This window comes from Peromyscus eremicus, chromosome 4, assembly GCF_949786415.1.
Source record: "Peromyscus eremicus chromosome 4, PerEre_H2_v1, whole genome shotgun sequence".
NCBI lineage: Eukaryota > Metazoa > Chordata > Mammalia > Rodentia > Cricetidae > Peromyscus > Peromyscus eremicus.
In genome coordinates, this window is record NC_081419.1 from 17919720 (window position 1) to 17937050 (window position 17331).

The window sequence follows — 17331 nt, forward strand, 5'->3', positions numbered from 1 at the left end:
GCTCTTTCCACTTTTTCCTTTCCATAAAGTTTTCCTCCCAACTTCATGTCTTTCCTTAAGTGTGACTGGTGAAATCTGATTGAGGTTTATTGTCTAGAGCAGGGGTGGGAGGTGGTTTAGAGGTGTATGGGTGACTGTTCAGTACCTTACTATCTACTTTTGAGAAATAAATGTTAAAACAAACTGTTTAAAACTATGTGTAAGTTCCATTTGGTTTGAGGGTGCTACAGAGGTGAAACTTTATATTTTATATAAACATTTACTTTATCTTAATGATTTTTTTATTTGAAAGGAAAGAGTGGTGGTGATTTTACAACATTTGTATCTGCAACAGATTCTAGTGTGGTCACAATTCTACATAGCTACCTATCGTTAGAACGACAAATTCTATTTTTAACCTATTTGAAGTTTTACAATGTAGAATAGGTAAATCACACATTTTCAATACACAGTTGGAAGAAAAGTATAGTGCTTTTTATTGCAGCTCTGTGAATGTGGCAAATGTTCATTTTATTTAAATGTTAAAATATTATCAGTGGCCACTGCATTTGCTGACTATATCCCTCAGCAAGCTGACACTGATATTTAAGTCGGCAATGGAAAAGGAATGGTAATTTGCTTTCCTCCCATGGGCTCCACACTATTAAATGTGCTTCTTTGAGTCTCTTATGCCTAGAGCATCAGAGTGGCGCAGAGGAAAGGTCCTTGGGCCCATACAAACTTACAGGTATAAAATGTAGAAAACAAAACAATTCTAAATACCAGAACAAATTTATTAAATAGTCTATAGTAAAATATGTAGTAGAGGTTTATTAACAAAGCTATTTTAATCGTCCACTTAAAATTAGAGGGTGGAAAATGTGGGACAGTTTCAAGCACCTATGTGACTTAATGTTTCACTCTCTCCGTGTTTTTCAGGATGTTAGAAAGGACCTGTCTCCTTACCAACAGGACTGCAACTTCACAAGATTGTGTTGTTCATGTGCAAAAGAGTCAGAAATAATTATTAGACACAAAGGTATTAAAAACATGGCATTGTACGCATTTGTTGAAAAAAGCTACAATCCACAGACCCAGAGAGGCTAGGTAATGAGGAGGGCCCAAGGGAGACACATGGATCTCCAAGAAAAGAGGAAACAGAGGAGATTTAAAGGAATAAATATCACTTTGTAAACCTCTTTGTAACCACTTTGTAAACCAGTTTATACGTCTGAAAATGCAAAGCATTTTGAATGAGACAATCTGAAAGTCCCTATTCTATGGTGGAGTAATATATATCCTGTAATAAAATGATTTGAAATACCTGTGGGGGAAAAAAATCATCAAGTAGGATGCATGATTCAAGTTGCCTTGAGTGGAAAGTTCAACGGTGCATCTAAGCCCGTTGCAGGAAGGGCTGGACATTGAAAGAGAAGTGCCAGCTCCACGGAGCATCTTCAGGGTTAAGAGGCACTAACGAAATGAAAACGGGGCCAAGCAGAAACCCCCTTTGCCCTTATCCTGTCACACAGGAGAAGGCAGAGGCAGGAGACTGGGAATTTCAGGCCAGCATAGGATGCAGACTCTCAAAATCGAACACACAAGCAAACAGAAAACATTGAAATATACATGAAAAGAAAAAGTCTTGAAACTTTCTGAACAAAACGGAATAAAACAACACAGGTTTAAAACAACAGAAGACAGCTGGACACAGGAAATTACAAAAAACAAAAAAATCAAAAAACAAACAAACAAAAAAAACCTCCCTTCATTCCTAACAGTATACAAATACCAATTCAATGAGAGTATGAGATTATGAGGGGCTGGGAATCTTCTCAGAATGTGTCTGTCTGTGAAAGTGTAATGTTGTGGCTAGAGAAAAGTGGTTCAAGATCAACATGGGAAAGGAAACAATGGGCAAAGGAAGACTAGAAACTCCTCCAAGCTCAGATAGACTACAGAAACAAACCAACCAGCAGCATTAAGCCCTCCCACCTCCTATTGAAGGGGAAGGCAGGTGCTGTATAATGACATGTAAAGGAGTGATATCCTATTGCACAAGGCTTTTGAGCCTTGTATATTACAGCTTTTTAATCCATTTCTGTTCCCAGGAGTGCCTTTCAAATCCTTAATACATTGCTTCTACAGCTGTTATGGCTCATGTGTACTGATTCAATTCTTTCCTCCAGGACAAAAGAACCCAGAAATTATCAGGGGTTCTCTGGACCAAGATCTGCTCTTCAGATTTGTGGATGAACAGCCAGCCAGGAGATACATGTAAAATTCTAGCTGCCTATCTTCTTTATCTTAACACACACACAGGTCACACTACCATTGCTTCCTTCCTTCCACTACCATTTCGACTTTTTCTGGAACTCTTGGAAATGATGGGCAAGCTCATGCCTGTGGCCTGATGATCACCCAGTGCACCAGATACAACCATCTTTCTTTCACTTCTGAAGTTATGGCACCCTGTGGTAAACTTGAGTCCAAAGAGAAGTGATTTGTGCTTAGGCAGGAGCAAAGAAGTCTATCTATTGCCAATAGCTGCCACTTATGATGGAGATGGGAACACCCTGGGTTTACATTTGAATTGTGCCCAGACAACCAACACTAAGTTGGGTGATAATCAGAAGCAAAATATACCCCTACACACAAGAACTCTTACTGTGGTTGTAAGTGGACGGTGTACTTTCAGATCTGCCTGCTGGCCACAATTAGAGGTGACCACATGGATGATCAAATATGGTGCTGGCCACAAGAGCAGCCTGGCACAATACTGCTAAAAGACAAGGATATCCATGTGGCTGCTTGGGGTCTACAATACAGCTAAGTCCTCTAAGCATTACTACAGCCCTGGACTTCCTCCCATTGTTACCATCTTTTCACTGGTCACCATTTGAGATACCTGTTAGGGAGATGATTTAACACATAGAAACATGGGAATAACCATGGTAACCATGGGGACTCTCTCTGGCTCCCTCCTTACACCTGTGCTAACCCTCTCACCCTGAAGCTCCAGATCAAGAAATGGAGGTCACGATAAGACTCAAATTTGTGATCTAGGACCAATCTCAGTTGGGGACAAAAGTTTATGAGTTCCTAACTCATTGGGCCCAGAGGTCTAAGAGGCACTAATAGCCCTGCATCATGGAAACATGGAAACCCAAGAAGAATGCCACCTAGAGACCAAAAAGAGAGACACCATCCCTGGGCAATCAGTTCTCCTCCATTGCAGAACTTTTAATTAACTTGGCTCCCCACTTTCCTACTGCTATGCTTTCTTTATCACTGCTTTATTTATCATACCTTAACTACATTCAAGTTCTCCCATGCATTTCCTGTAGGCAGAAAAACTACCAAAGGTATAGATTTAATTTCCCATGTAATGAGAATCTCTGAGTTTGACATGCAGTGAAACAGAACTCCACCCATTTCACCATTAATAAACAAGCATCATCTCTAAAACTAACAGCCTGATAGTAGCTCAAATGCTCCCACTTGTTCGCACACTTCTCCTTCTTCATAGAAGTATTATTCCTCTAAAATAAACAGAAATAGCCTCGGAGATGACTGTAGTGCTGACCACATCTCAGTATTGGAAAATTAAATCCAGAGAGAGAGACAATTTGTTCAAAACTGTCAGAAGAGTAACCCCAGAGGACATGCAGGCTCACATCAGTGTTTCGAACTCTCTTGTGGCTGTGTTCAGACTTTCCCAGGGACACTTGGAAAGCAATGATGGAAAAAGAGCTCTAACCTGTCAGATCTTCCCGAGGACACAGAGTGGAGGAGAGGCATTCTTTTCCACTCCAGAAGCCCTCATCTCCCAGTGTCTCTAAGATCACCATAGAAAGTTTGCTATACATTCCCTTGGACTTACTCTATTTGGCCTCAAAACAAGCTGGACAATGGAAAATTGTTATCAATGGATGGATGAGGGATCAGCCTCTGTTCAGATGGTGTCACTAAAAGATGGGGAACATGAGAAGTGCCAACATCTCCTGTGACTGTCTGAGCAGACCTGTGTCTCTGGAACACTAAATGACTCATAAGGGAGTCCCAGCTAACTGCAGACCCTTAATTTGGCACCGAAGCCCAGCGCTTCGCCTGCTTCCTGCCCTTTGTCTCTGCAGACACAGTGGCTGGACATACTGCCCCCCCCATCACATAATGCAGGTTATGTGTCATTTGGACTCATTGAACAGCAAATTGACATGATCTTAGCTGATTGGATAATATACGAATATATGCCAGTGAACATACACATTAAACCAGATCTGCACCTGGGTGCTGGTCTCTGAAGTCTGCTTCCCAGGAAATTCATCATGACTCAGTCTCCCTCACCCTTCCCCTACAGAGCCACCTGGTGAGAGGGAGAAAAAAAACCCCACAGATGGAAGCTTAAACTAAACCACCATTCTGCAGCTAGGATTATTTTCTAAGAACTACAGGGAATGTTTTGAAGTACCTTCTGTTTGGGTCCCAAGACACTCTCCCAGAAAATACTAATACTCCCTCCCACCAAAAGGAAAAAAGAACAAAAAAGAAATATCAGGGCATGGAAGGCATGTAAAAAGTGGATTTCTAATCATCCATAAAGTCCTATGTTGTCTTAAGTAGGTTTCTATTGCTGTGATAAGACATCCTAAAAAAATTACTTGGAGAGGGAAGAGTTTACTTCATCTTTCAGCTTATAGTCCACTATCCAAGGATGTCAAGGCAGGAATTAAAGGCAGGAACCTGGAAGCAGGAGCTATCGCAGAGGCCATGGAGAAGTGCTGGCTTGCTTCTCATGACTTGCATAACCTGCTTTTCTGTAGCACCCAGGACCATCAGCCCAGGAATGACACTGCACACAGTGAGCTTGTTCCTCTCACATCAAACATCAATCATGAAAAGGCTTCACAGGCTTGCAACAGGCCAATCTTGGGTGAGGGGAGACATTTGCTCAATTGAGGTCCCATCTTCAGAAATGACTCTAGCTTGAATCAAGTTGACACAAAACTATCAAGTACCACTGATTAGTTGTGAAGTTGATACGGAAGCACATTATTGTAAAACTATAACATTTCCCTTTTTGTTCAGTCTTCGAATCTCATAGTAATAGCAGTATCATAATATAAAACATTCCAACATTTCAAAGTTCACAGCCTTTACTACTTCAAATACTTTAATGTTTATTTCAGTCTCCTTAACAAAACCATCCCAAATCCTTTTTCCAGGTTCAAAGCTTCACTAAGTTACTCATAGTCTCTGTAAAATTCCAAAGTCCATAACTCCAAGAGGAAATAAACAGGGCATAATCACAATGAGAACAAAGATAAACCATAATTCAACAGTGTAAATCTTTATGTCAATGTCTGGGATTGACTCAGTATCTTCTAGACTCCTCCAAAGGGCTTGGGTCACTTCTGCAGTTCCAACCTCTGCACATATGGCTTGTCTCCCAGGCCCAGGCTTGCTCCTCTCCACAGCTGCTACTGTCACTGGCAGGCATCCATTATACTGTCATTTCTAAAATGCCTACAACTTGACTACGCCTTCACCAATAGTCTCTCTGGGGCACTCTTCAGGTCCACTAATCCTGCCACATGCTTCCAAGCCTCAGCCTCTCTCCAAGGCTCCTTCAGTCTTGGAGCTTCTACTGCAACTGAGGTTATACATTCACCAGTGCCCTTTCTTCAGGGACTCCAGCTCTACCACACAGTGCCACACCTCAGCTTCTCTTCACAACCCTTTCATGCCTTCAAAACCAGAACCACCTGATTGACTCTTGCATATTACCAAGTTCATCTGCCAACATGAGATTCTGTCTTGCCTGACTCTAGATTACAGCTTCTGTGCATTGACCCTGAAGAAACACTTCCCAGAAGTGTTAATCATAGCAGATTCTCCTGCCCCAGCAGACCGACATCGATTGTCCAGAAAGACAATGTTTCACTTTAGTGATTCTTGTCTCTTATTAATCACAACTGATTCTTCAGCCACAGCTGACCAGAACAACAGATTCTTAATTCAAAACATCACACAAATGGCCCTGATAGATTCTCTGAGAGACTCAAACTTTCCTCTGAAAACTTTATAAGCCAGGTTTCCATTATTTGCATTTCTTTTAACAATCTTAGCTTCCAGGTTCCCACAGAACAGTCCACTGATTTCTGAATATTCAACAGCTTTCCTAATCTAAATTTCAAAACTTTTACAGTCCTCCCTAGAACAGTCAGGTTCTGTCATAGCAATAGTCCACTCTCTGGCATCAATTTCAGTTTCAGTTTGGATTTTGATAACCTCTTAAAACAGCATGACTATAAACAACTTCAGGAGGGAAGAGTTTGTTCAGTCTTACATTTCCAGGTAACAGTCATCAATGGGAATGTCAAGGCAGAAATTCAAACAGGACAAAAACCTGAAGGCACAAACTGAGGCAGAGACCAAGGAGGAGTGCTGATTATGGTTTGCTCCTCATGGCTTGTTAAGCCTGCTTTCTTATAATACCCAAGACATCAGCCCAGGGATGACACTGCCCACAGTGGGCTGGTCTCTTCCTTATCAAACATCAATCAAGAAAAGGCACCACAGGCCAATCTGGTGGGGGCATTTTATGAATTGAGATTCCCTCTCCCTAAATTACTCTAGCTTGTGTCAAATTGAGTTAAAAACTAGCCAGCCCACATGCCTATAATATTCCTCTTAAGGGAAGAGTCACTGTCCCATTTCCAATAACAGGTGATCAGCAATACAAGATACACTAATAAACTTCTTTGAGGACTGATATCAAATAGCAGTAAGTTTCAGAACTTTATCTTTGCTTATGACCATACATGGAAGGACAATATTTAGTCCTGTGTACTTCTTGTGTCTTTGGAGGAAAGCAGAGGAGCTGGGAAGAAGGTTACAATTGCATGAAATTTTTTTTCAAAGGACTAATGGCTGTCTGGTCCATATACAGGTCCTCTTGGATCAAAAAACCAAAACTTATTGCTTGCTCTTATACCACCCATTAAGGTCCCATAGGAATAGATTCATGCTAGAACCATCAGCACAGGGAACTACATGTTAAGAAACCTGGTGACTACATCCAAATTAGGAGGTAATTTACTCAAGAGTTAAAGATCCTGCTCTCTTTCTCATTGGGTTGAATGAGACCTTTGGGAAATATACCAACCTTGAACCCTTATCCTAAAAAACAAAACAAAACAAAACAAAACAAAAACAAACAAACAAACAAAAACTCACAAGATTGTCTGGAGCAAAATTGCATTGCTTGTGCCCTGGTATTTGGGGAAAGGTTCAGAAGTTACCCATAGAGCCTTAGACCCCACAGACTCAGCTGTTGTATGCTGTGGGATGTATGGCAAATGTGTTACTGATTAATCAATAAAACACTGATTGGCCGTTGGCTAGGCAGGAAGTATAGGCGGGGCAAGGAAGAGAATAAAGCTGGGAAGTGGAAGGCTGAGTCAGAGAGACACTGACAGCCACCACGATGAGGAACAGCATGTGAAGATGCTGGTAAGCCACGAGCCATGTGGCAAGGTATAGATTAATGAAAATGGATTAATTTAAGCTATAGGAACAGTTAGCAAGAAGCCTGCCACGGCCATACAGTTTGAAAGCAACATAAGTCTTTGTGTTTACTTGGTCGGGTCTGAGAGGCTGTGGGACTGGAGGTGAAAGAGATTTGCCCTGACTGTGGGCCAGGCAAGAAAACTTAAGCTACAGTTGTACACTGAGCAGGAAGTATAATGCAATTAGCAAAGGAAGACAAGGAAGTCCTGGGATCACAGGCTACCTGTAACAAAACAGAATTCAGGCAGAAAGCTATACAACCTTGAAATTACCTACAAAGGATTAGGCCTCTAAGGACACATGGCCCGAACTTTTTAGACTTGGACCTTGTCTGTCTCTGTAGCCCAATTCTATTGAAAAATATGTCTATCTCTTCATAGGTTGCCTATATTTAAATCACTATTCATGTATTTCTGATTCAATTCTTTGTTCCAGAAAACATGTACCTGGACATGCCCTCAGGTGCTCTCTGGACTCACATTTGTACCTACAATGATGGGGTTCTGACCTTGACCTTACCCCCATGGGAATGGAATGGTAGCCTGAGAAGACAGCCAGGCTGCTGATATCGTTCCATTATCCTGACTCCATCTCTCCATTCTGCTTCTTTTTAGCTTCCTAGAATCTTTCTTTACTATAGTTTCCTTGAAATCCAGGAACAATAATCATCATCATCATTATTATTGTTGTTGTTGTTATTCCTATTCTTCCTTTTCCTTCTTCTCTCCCTCTCCTTTTTTTATTGAAAGTAGATTTTTTTATACAATATATTCTGATTATGTTTTGCCTTCCTCCAATTCCTCCCAGATTTTCCTGGACTCCCCACCCACCCAAATGCACACCCTTTCTTTCTTTCTTTCTCATATTAGAATACAAAGGAGAATCTAAAACTAATAAAAATGATAAATATCTTATGAGAAATGACCTCCAAGCCTCTATAAAGTTGGTGAACCAACAAAATACTTGACAGACCCTAAAATAATGGCCTGGGGTCAAGATCAATCAAACCACAGACAGATTAAGAAAACAGTGATCCTTACTCTGTCAATTGAGTTTCGCTTTTTATTATTCTTTCATGAAGATAATGGTAACTATTTCTCAGATTCCAGGTTATTATGTTTCAGTTCTTTCCACTATAGGAATAAGGTAGCTAGATAGGGATTAGCCTTAGAAGATAACTTCATATGAAGCTCACATTAGGTGGCTCATTTGAAGTCTATAGTGAGGAATTTTTGTTTATATAGGTGCAGGAATCTTTTCCATTTTCTTATTGACCATAAAAGTCTCACAGAGAAAGAATTTATGTAGTTTCACTTTCAACATTTCTTACTGGGAGAGAAGCCACCCAGAGAGGGGATTTATGACAGCCTCATTTCCCAGAATTTTCTGCTTCTGGCCAGATAAGGTAAGATCTGAGAAGAATAGGCTTCTATCCATATTTGCTGAATTTGAAGTGCTTTCAGTTTCTAAAATCTTAATACCAACTGTGGTTTCCCAGTGGGTCTCTAAGCCACATTTAAATGCTTTTAATTAACAAAACAAATAAGAAGCAAAAAAAAAAAAAAAATGCCTACCCCTGAGTCGGTAACCACTACATGGTAGATCCTGATGTAAAGATTTAAAGTCAAGATCAACCAGAGCATAACTTACCAAGACAATCTGAACTGCGGGCACAATGACTCCAAATCTTGCCTTAGTTTATCTTTCTTGTGTAACAGTAGGACTTTAGGCTTTTAGTTCAACATTATAACTTGGAAGTATAACATTCCTGTCACAAAAGGAAAATATTTTAAAGATAAACTATTGTACTGGCCTTTTTCCTGTCTGACTTTTGTAAAGGTAGATCCAAGGAACTGAAATCTCATGCTGGAAGAGGGGAAAGACTGACCTTAGTACCTGGTCAGATGGGGAGCATATCTCTCAACTAAGAGGTTTGATACATACTCACAACTTATCAGGCCACCTTATAATGGGTAGTATTATCATATCTGACACCCTCCTAGCCACTTCCGGTGTCCCATGACCTTATCGCCAGTGTTTGCTTTTCATGATTTCATGGTGTTTTTCTAATTAAATGGTTTGTGCAATATATTTTGATGCTATTTTCCCTATCCAGTTCCTCTCAGACTCTCCATACTATCCTACCTACCCACTGGTCATTATACTTGGCCTACTGAAGATAGATAACTGGACTTAGCCTGTTATGACTGCCAAGACCCAAGCTATGACATTTACAACTCCCCTGTCACAAAGGCATGAATAAGGTCATGGGGAAGGGGTCACACAGTGATTCTATTGTCTATCAGGAAACATGTGCCACAGTAAAATAAAGAAAAAAAGAAAACAAAAAAAAATCATACTTAAAAAAAGCAATAAGCCAAAGTTGAAGCTTGCAACATGGACACCATTGATATATTTAAAGCAGATGAAGCTTTTACAAGTTATTAAGCACCATTTTAAAGTCCAGTAGGAAAACCACAACAAAGAAAGGATAAGGACAAAGAGTAAACAGGGAGAACCAGGCCTCATTTCGTCTTTGTGAACTTGCTTCCTTGTCAAACTTAGACCCTCCATCCCAAACCGATAGTCTAGACAGTGTTTTACATTTGTGGGTATTTTAGTCAGTGTTCTATTGCTATGAAGAAACACGATGACCAAGGTAATTCTTATAAAAGAAAGCATTTAATTGGGGCTTGCTTACAGTTTCACGGGTTTAGTCCCTTCACATTCTTCTTGCAAAAAAAGAAAAAAGAAAAAAGAAAAGAAGCTCCCATTGAAACTCACTTGTCTGCAGCACCATCATCTATGCCTCAGTCTTCTGTTGTTCGATCAGAAGTTCCCCATACATATCTCTCTTGACTGAGAATTCAGTATTAAGAAGCAACAGTTTACATTAAAATGTATATTTCAACAGAAAAAGCCAAAAGAAAACCCCAAAAACAAAAAAACAAAAACCACACCATCACTACCACCAAAACAAACAAAACAACAACAACAAAAACATGATATATGTTGTTTGAGTGGTGAAAAATATCTTGGCAAAAGCTTTCCAAAGGAAATCTTGTACTTTCGTAGAAGTAATGGTTTTGTGTTGTCCTAATAAATGGTCCTAGGCAACTTTAGAAATATTCTCCTGAGAATAATGAAAATCAGCTGCATTTGAAAAGTGAAAACTGGTTGATAATCCAAACAATCCAAGTTAAATAATACCACCCTGAATAATTTATTTAACAGATTTATAAAAAATACTTTAAAAAATATCCCAGTCCTGAGAAAAGTACAATTAAATCAAGACTAAAACAAACACAATGTAAAACATATACAATGGTACAACGTTCTGTAAAAGTCCACTGACAGTATGTAGAAACAGCTTTGCACAATTCAAGTCTTGGCCACTAATTCTTTATTAACCTGTACTAGTACTCTGGGAATCAGCACCAACAAGCAGTTAATTCTTGTCTTACCTTAAAGGGAGCAAATAGGTAAAGCTAAATACCTTCCTCATCTTTCATTAGATGTAAACATAGCACTTCTTTTAACAAGTGGGAGGGAGAAATTGCTGATAAGGAACAATCTCCAGCAGTGCAAACAATTCAAGATGTTTATTGCTTTCAGAACAACTAAATCTCTCAGAGCAAACAAACAAAACACAAATGAATGTTTCTCAAACAGAGATAACCTTAGAAGCTTTATTGAACAACAATGAAGGTCAAGGTTATTTGTTTTATAACAAAAATTTGTGTGACAAGTTTTGCTAACACAATGCTAAGTAATGGTACTTTCAAGCAACAGTTTATTAATTTGGTCCTTTTAAAGAAGAGTTTCAATCCCTGTTCTAAGTGCTTCAATAAAGTCACATAGGCCCTGTCCTGGCTAGTTTTATGTCAACTTGACACAAGCTACAGTTATCTGAAAGGAGGGAACATCAACTAAGGAAAAACATCCATAAGATCTAGCTGTAAGACTTTTTCTTAATAAGTGATTGATAAGGACAGTCCCAGCTTATTGTAAGTGGGACTGCAGCCCCCCCCCCCCTTGTGGTCCTGGAGTCTGTAAGCAGGAGGAGGGATGAGAGGGGGACAAGTGGTTGGTATGTAAAATGAATAAAAGATTTCTTAGTAAAGAAAAAGTAAAAAGAAAGAAAGAAATCAGACTGAGCAAGCCATAAGAAGCAAATCAGTAAGCATCACCCCTCTATGACCTCTGCATCAACTCCTGCCTTCAGGTTCCTGCCTTGCTTGAGTTCCTGCCCTAAGTTCCTTTAGTGATGGGCTATGGTGTGGAAGTGTAAGCTGAATAAACACTTTCCTTCCCAAGCTGCTTTGGTCATAGTGTTTCATCATAGAAATAGTAACTCTAACTAAGACAGTCCCTATTCCCACTCTATGGACAGTTTCTTTTGCAGATGTTTCATTTTTCCATCCTGTGAACGTGTTGGAGGTGTGTGGATAGTAGTGAATGAACCCAGGTCTTGTCCATTCTAGTTAAATACTCTTAACAGAGCTACACCCCCAGACAAAAATCTCCTCTCTTCTTTTCTTTCTTTCTTTTTGTCTTTCTTTCTTTCTTTCTTTCTTTCTTTCTTTCTTTCTTTCTTTCTTTCTTCCTTCCTCCCTCCCTCCCTCCCTCCCTCCCTCCCTCCCTCCCTCCCTCTCTCTCTCTCTCTCTCTCTCTCTCCCTCCCTCCCTCCCTCCCTCTCTTTCTCCCTTTCTTTCTTTCACAAATACTATTCCTTTGGATAAATTTCTATCAAAGTTGACCATGGGGAACTCAGTGAGAATAATAGTAAGTGTTAGAGAAAAACGTTAAAAAAATTTAAATACAAATGTTTCACCCTTAAATTGACAGAAAATGATACATGTTTTTAACGTTAGTTTGTTAAATACAATACAAATACAGCAATATGTTAATACCTCACCTCGGTTCTCCATCAAAAAGACTGATGGATGAAAGAGGCTTCCTTCTACAGCAGATGGGAACATACACTGAGACACAAAGCCAGACATTTTGCAGTGAGGTACCTTGGAACATTCTACCATAAAGATAAGGTCTCCATCAAATCTCTCCCTTCAGAGCTCATAGAACCCCGTAGAAGAGGAGGCAGATAGAGTTGTAAGAGCCAGGGAGGGTGAAAGACACCACCAAGAAAATAAGGCCCTCTGTATAAACACCAACAAAGCTCATATGAACTCACAAAGACTGAAGCAGCATACCAGGGTCTGTACAGATCTGCATCGGGTCCTTTGTGTATGTATACGGCTTCAAGTTTAGTGAATTTCTGGGATTCCAGAGTGTGCAAACAAGTGGGTCTCTGTTTCTCATGCCTTCTCTTGGGCTCTTTTCCTTCTGTTTGTTCGGTCTAATCCTATGTGTTTGTTTTGTAATTATCACTTAGAAGACTGCTAATAAGAGATAGAAAAGGGTGGATCTGGAAGGAAGGGGAGGTGTCAGGAACTGAGAGGATCTGCTGGAGGGGAAACCATAGTCAGGATATTATTTGAGAAAAAAAATCAATTTTCAATAAAAGGAAAAATAAAATACTGTGATGATTACACAGACATTTTCTTTCCTTATTTCCATGATGGTAGAAGCCATATTATAATATTCATATATATATATGAATGTACCTAGTCTAAGTTCAGTTGGAACATTCATGCACTTATTAAAATAAACAGTATTCTCTGAAATACTGAAGAGTAGTTATTTAACAGATAAACCTATCTATGGAGATATAATAAAACATTAAAGAAAAATTAAATAAAGAGAATGGCACTAAAATTATTGTCAGAGGAAAACTCAAAAATAAGTTTGCACATACACTCACATTTCAAGAAAGTAGCTTATTGATGCCAAGGAATGTTCTATTTCTGACTGAGGGGCATGCCATAGCTGTGCTTCATTCCAGTCAAATGTTACCCTTGAAGGTAGTTACCTCTGTAATACATTTGTAGTAATGTACCTTTCTTCCTACAGTTACCTTACAAAAATAATGGAGAGTAAAGTCAATGAAGCAAAAATACAATGAGGATTCCCTTTCCTCTAAAACACTCATACTTTAAACAAAATCATGGTATATTTAGAGTACAAATCAGTGGTTCTGTTATCTTTCTGTCATATTTTATTAAGGTTTCCAAGATTTGAAGAGATATATTAACCTTGACTAATGATTTGACTATTTTCTTCTATCATGCCAAACTGTTTTTACACTATAGACCGAAGGTATGTTAACAATCCGTACACCCATAGTTTATGATGGGAATGAAACACCATGAAAGAAACTCAGTTTTTCAAGCTGACCAAATGCTACTCTGTCAACCTTACAATTCTGATTGATGATTCACATGATAAGATTCAGGACTGGCCATGTGGTAAAGTTAGCGTCTCACTTCTTGGCATGACAAATATTCTTGTCACTAATACTTAAATCATGTTCACAATACAGACTGTGACTTTGGGGCCGCTTAGTCACCTGTTAACATTTTTCCATGGAGAGATTTTCTATGCATAAAACTTTTGTAATTGTTTACCAAAATCCATATATTTTGTATGATGTGAGGAGAAAAGTAAATTCACAGATATTTATTTTTCAAGAGAAAGCTTGGTGTGCTAGCTCATATCTATTATCCTAGCACTCAGCTGGCTTACACAGGAAGGCCATGAGTTTGAGGACAACCTAGACTATATAGTGAGACTCTGTCTGAAAAAGCAAGTCTAAAGAAGCAAATAAATAAATGATAAAAATACATCTAGTAAGGTGTACCTTTCAAATATTATTTATTCTTTGTTGTATAATCACTTGGTATAACAATCCAAGATGGCGGCCACACCAAACTACTTCAGCCCTTTAATTTATTGGCCTGACTTCTCTTCATAGCTCATAAGACTCTATTTTCTGAAAACAAACAACCTTAGGCTTTTCTTTCAATTCTTACTTGACATAGACAGATACTTCCTCCTAAAATTTCCTCAGCTATATTTTTAGGTCTGTCACTGATTTTTTTTTTTTTTTTTGGTTGATAAAATTTTTTTTTTTTAATTTTTATTTTGCAATACAATTCAGTTCTACATATCAGCCATGGATTCCCTTGTTCTCCCCTCTCCCGCCACCCTCACCTTCTCCCCAGCCCACCCCCCATTCCCATCTCCTCCAGGGCAAAGCCTTCCCCGCGGATTGAGAACAACCTGGTAGACTCAGTCCAAGTAGGTCCAGTCCCCTCCTCCCAGGCCGAGCCAAGGGACCCTGCATAGGCCCCAGGTTTCAAACAGCCGACTCATGCAATGAGCACAGGACCCAGTCCCACTGCCTGGATGCCTCCCAAACAGATTAAGCCAATCAACTGTCTCACCCATTCAGAGGGCCCGATTCAGTTGGTGACCCCTCAGCCATTGGTTCATAGTTCATGTGTTTCCATTCGTTTGGCTATTTGTCCCTGTGCTTTATCCAACCTTGGTCTCAACAATTCTCGCTCATACAAACCCTCCTCATTCTCACCAATTGGACTCCCAGAGATCCACCCGGGGCCTAGCCATGGATCTCTGCATCCAGATCCCTCAGTAGTTGGATGAGGTTTCTAGCATGACAATCAGGGTGTAGACCATGGTAGATGAAGACCACATGAGAATAGGAGGAAGCAAAGTGCTAGAGAGGCCCACAGAAATCCACAAAGATACCCCCACAACAGACTGCTGGCAATGGTCGAGATACAGCCCGAACTGACCTACTCTGGTGGTAAGTTGTCTTTTTGATGGAGGCCATCTTTGATTTCTGTATGCACACCATATGATAAAGACTGCAAGTGTGGAACGGGGGAGACAATTTAGTAGATGAAACATGACAGTGTCCTCTAATCTTAGCAATCATGAAGAAGAGACCAGAATGCTAGAATGAAACTAGCTAGTTAGACTATCTGAAATTGACAGGTTAGTTTCAGCCAGAAAATCTGACTCAATAAATGAGTCAAGAGTGCTTGAGGCCTCTACATGCACACATCCATGCATGCATTCCTACACACACATGCAAACACATGTACATACATACACATACATATAAAAAAGAACATAAATGTGAGTGGCCTCTACTGCAAATCTTAATGTTCGTAGCAATAATACCTTGATCAACTTTGAAATATTTTAAACTTTAAAACAATGTTTCATGCCTGTCTCCCACCATCTGAAGCATTTAAATTTCTTCTAACTTTCAATCATTTGAAACTTGCTTAATGACATCCATAAATTACTATATAAATTATATTGAAATTAGAAATACCAGGTCAACCTTTAAGTATCACGGACCTATTATATGCCAAGTAATGCATGAGGAGATTGGCATATAAAGAGAACAACAATAAAAACAAAACAAGTGCCACCATTTCATAATACAAATTTTAGTTGGGTGGAAGCCGACAATATAACCAACAAACATATCATATAGGCTGAGAGTGCTCTGGAGAAAAATAAAGCACCAAATGTGCTGAGATGCATGAAGAGGACAATTCCATCAAACTGGGCACTCAGGGCACACTTCTTTAAGAAGCAACATGCCATGTCATCATGAGGATTAGGTACTTGGTCAAGAGAAGAGCTCAGATCAGGTATGGACTTCATCTCCACAGCACAAGAGTAGGTGAGAGCTAGGATGTGACTTGAGATAGACAAATGATGAGTATTTTACATAACAAATCTGGTTATTGCAAAGACTTTGGTATTTACTAAAGGGCATGTAAAGCCATTCTCCAAATCCAGGACAGAGAAATGCTATCAGCAAAAACACATTTGTAGGGGTACTAGGAAACAGAAAATGGACAAAAGCCAAGAATCAAAAGATCTCTGGAAGAGACCACATATGCCACAGACATGATCCTGAAAGTGGCAAATCTGAATTTTCAAGACCAAAATCTCCTTTTCAATGGCTATAAAAACAGGAATGGATTTAACTAAGAGAGTGAAGACTGTCCAAAATGAAAACTATACATGGGTCAAGAAATACAGTAGAGAGGAAGAAACACCTTCCCCTGTCAATCAAATTGAAAGATACCTTATATTCATTGATTAGTATAAATACCACTATTCTAATGTCCCTGTTACAAGAAGTGAGTTACAAATTCGAAGCAACTCCTATAGCAATACCCATCAATGGCAGTCTTTCCCTTTCTGCAGTCTCTCTTCCTCCTCCTTTCCCCCATCTCTCGCTCTTTCCCTATCCCTCTTTCTATTCCTCCCCACTCTTTTCTTTCCTTCATTCTTTCTCTACTCCTCCATTTTCTTTCTTTTTTCTTTTCTTTTTGTTGCTTTATGAAACACAAAATTGTTATATAGTCTAGACTTGCTCCAAACTTGTACCCTTCCTTTTCTACAGATTCTGGGAGGTTCAAGCATGTGCAGCCACACCCAACACAGTGTATATTTCCACAGAAATATTAGAACACTTCCATAAGTGTTCTAGACCCTAAATAGTCAATGGAACTTAGAGTAAAAGAACCAATCGGGAGTCATTCGAATATTTGACTTTAAATCACACTGTAAATTTAGAATATCTTACATAGCATGTCATGAAGTACATTCTTAGACAAGATACTGCAAAGTAAACTTATGTATTATAGCTGGGCAATGGTGGCGCACGCCTTTAATCCCAGCACTTTGGAGGCAGAGAGGCAGGTGGATCTACGTGAGCTTGAGGCCAGCCTGGTCTACAAAGCAAGTTCCAGGAAAGGCACAAAACTACACAGAGAAACCCTGTCTTGAAAAACCCAAAAAAAAAAAATCACTTATGTATTATAGACA

At 39.4% G+C, this 17331-nt stretch overlaps 1 protein-coding gene across 1 annotated transcript in view; it reads right to left on the bottom strand.

Moving 5' to 3' along the window:
- The window catches only part of LOC131907708 (low-density lipoprotein receptor-related protein 1B-like), a 439135-nt gene that overhangs the window by 404533 nt on the left and 17271 nt on the right, over positions 1 to 17331 (bottom strand). The gene's annotated exons all lie outside the window — the stretch shown is intronic.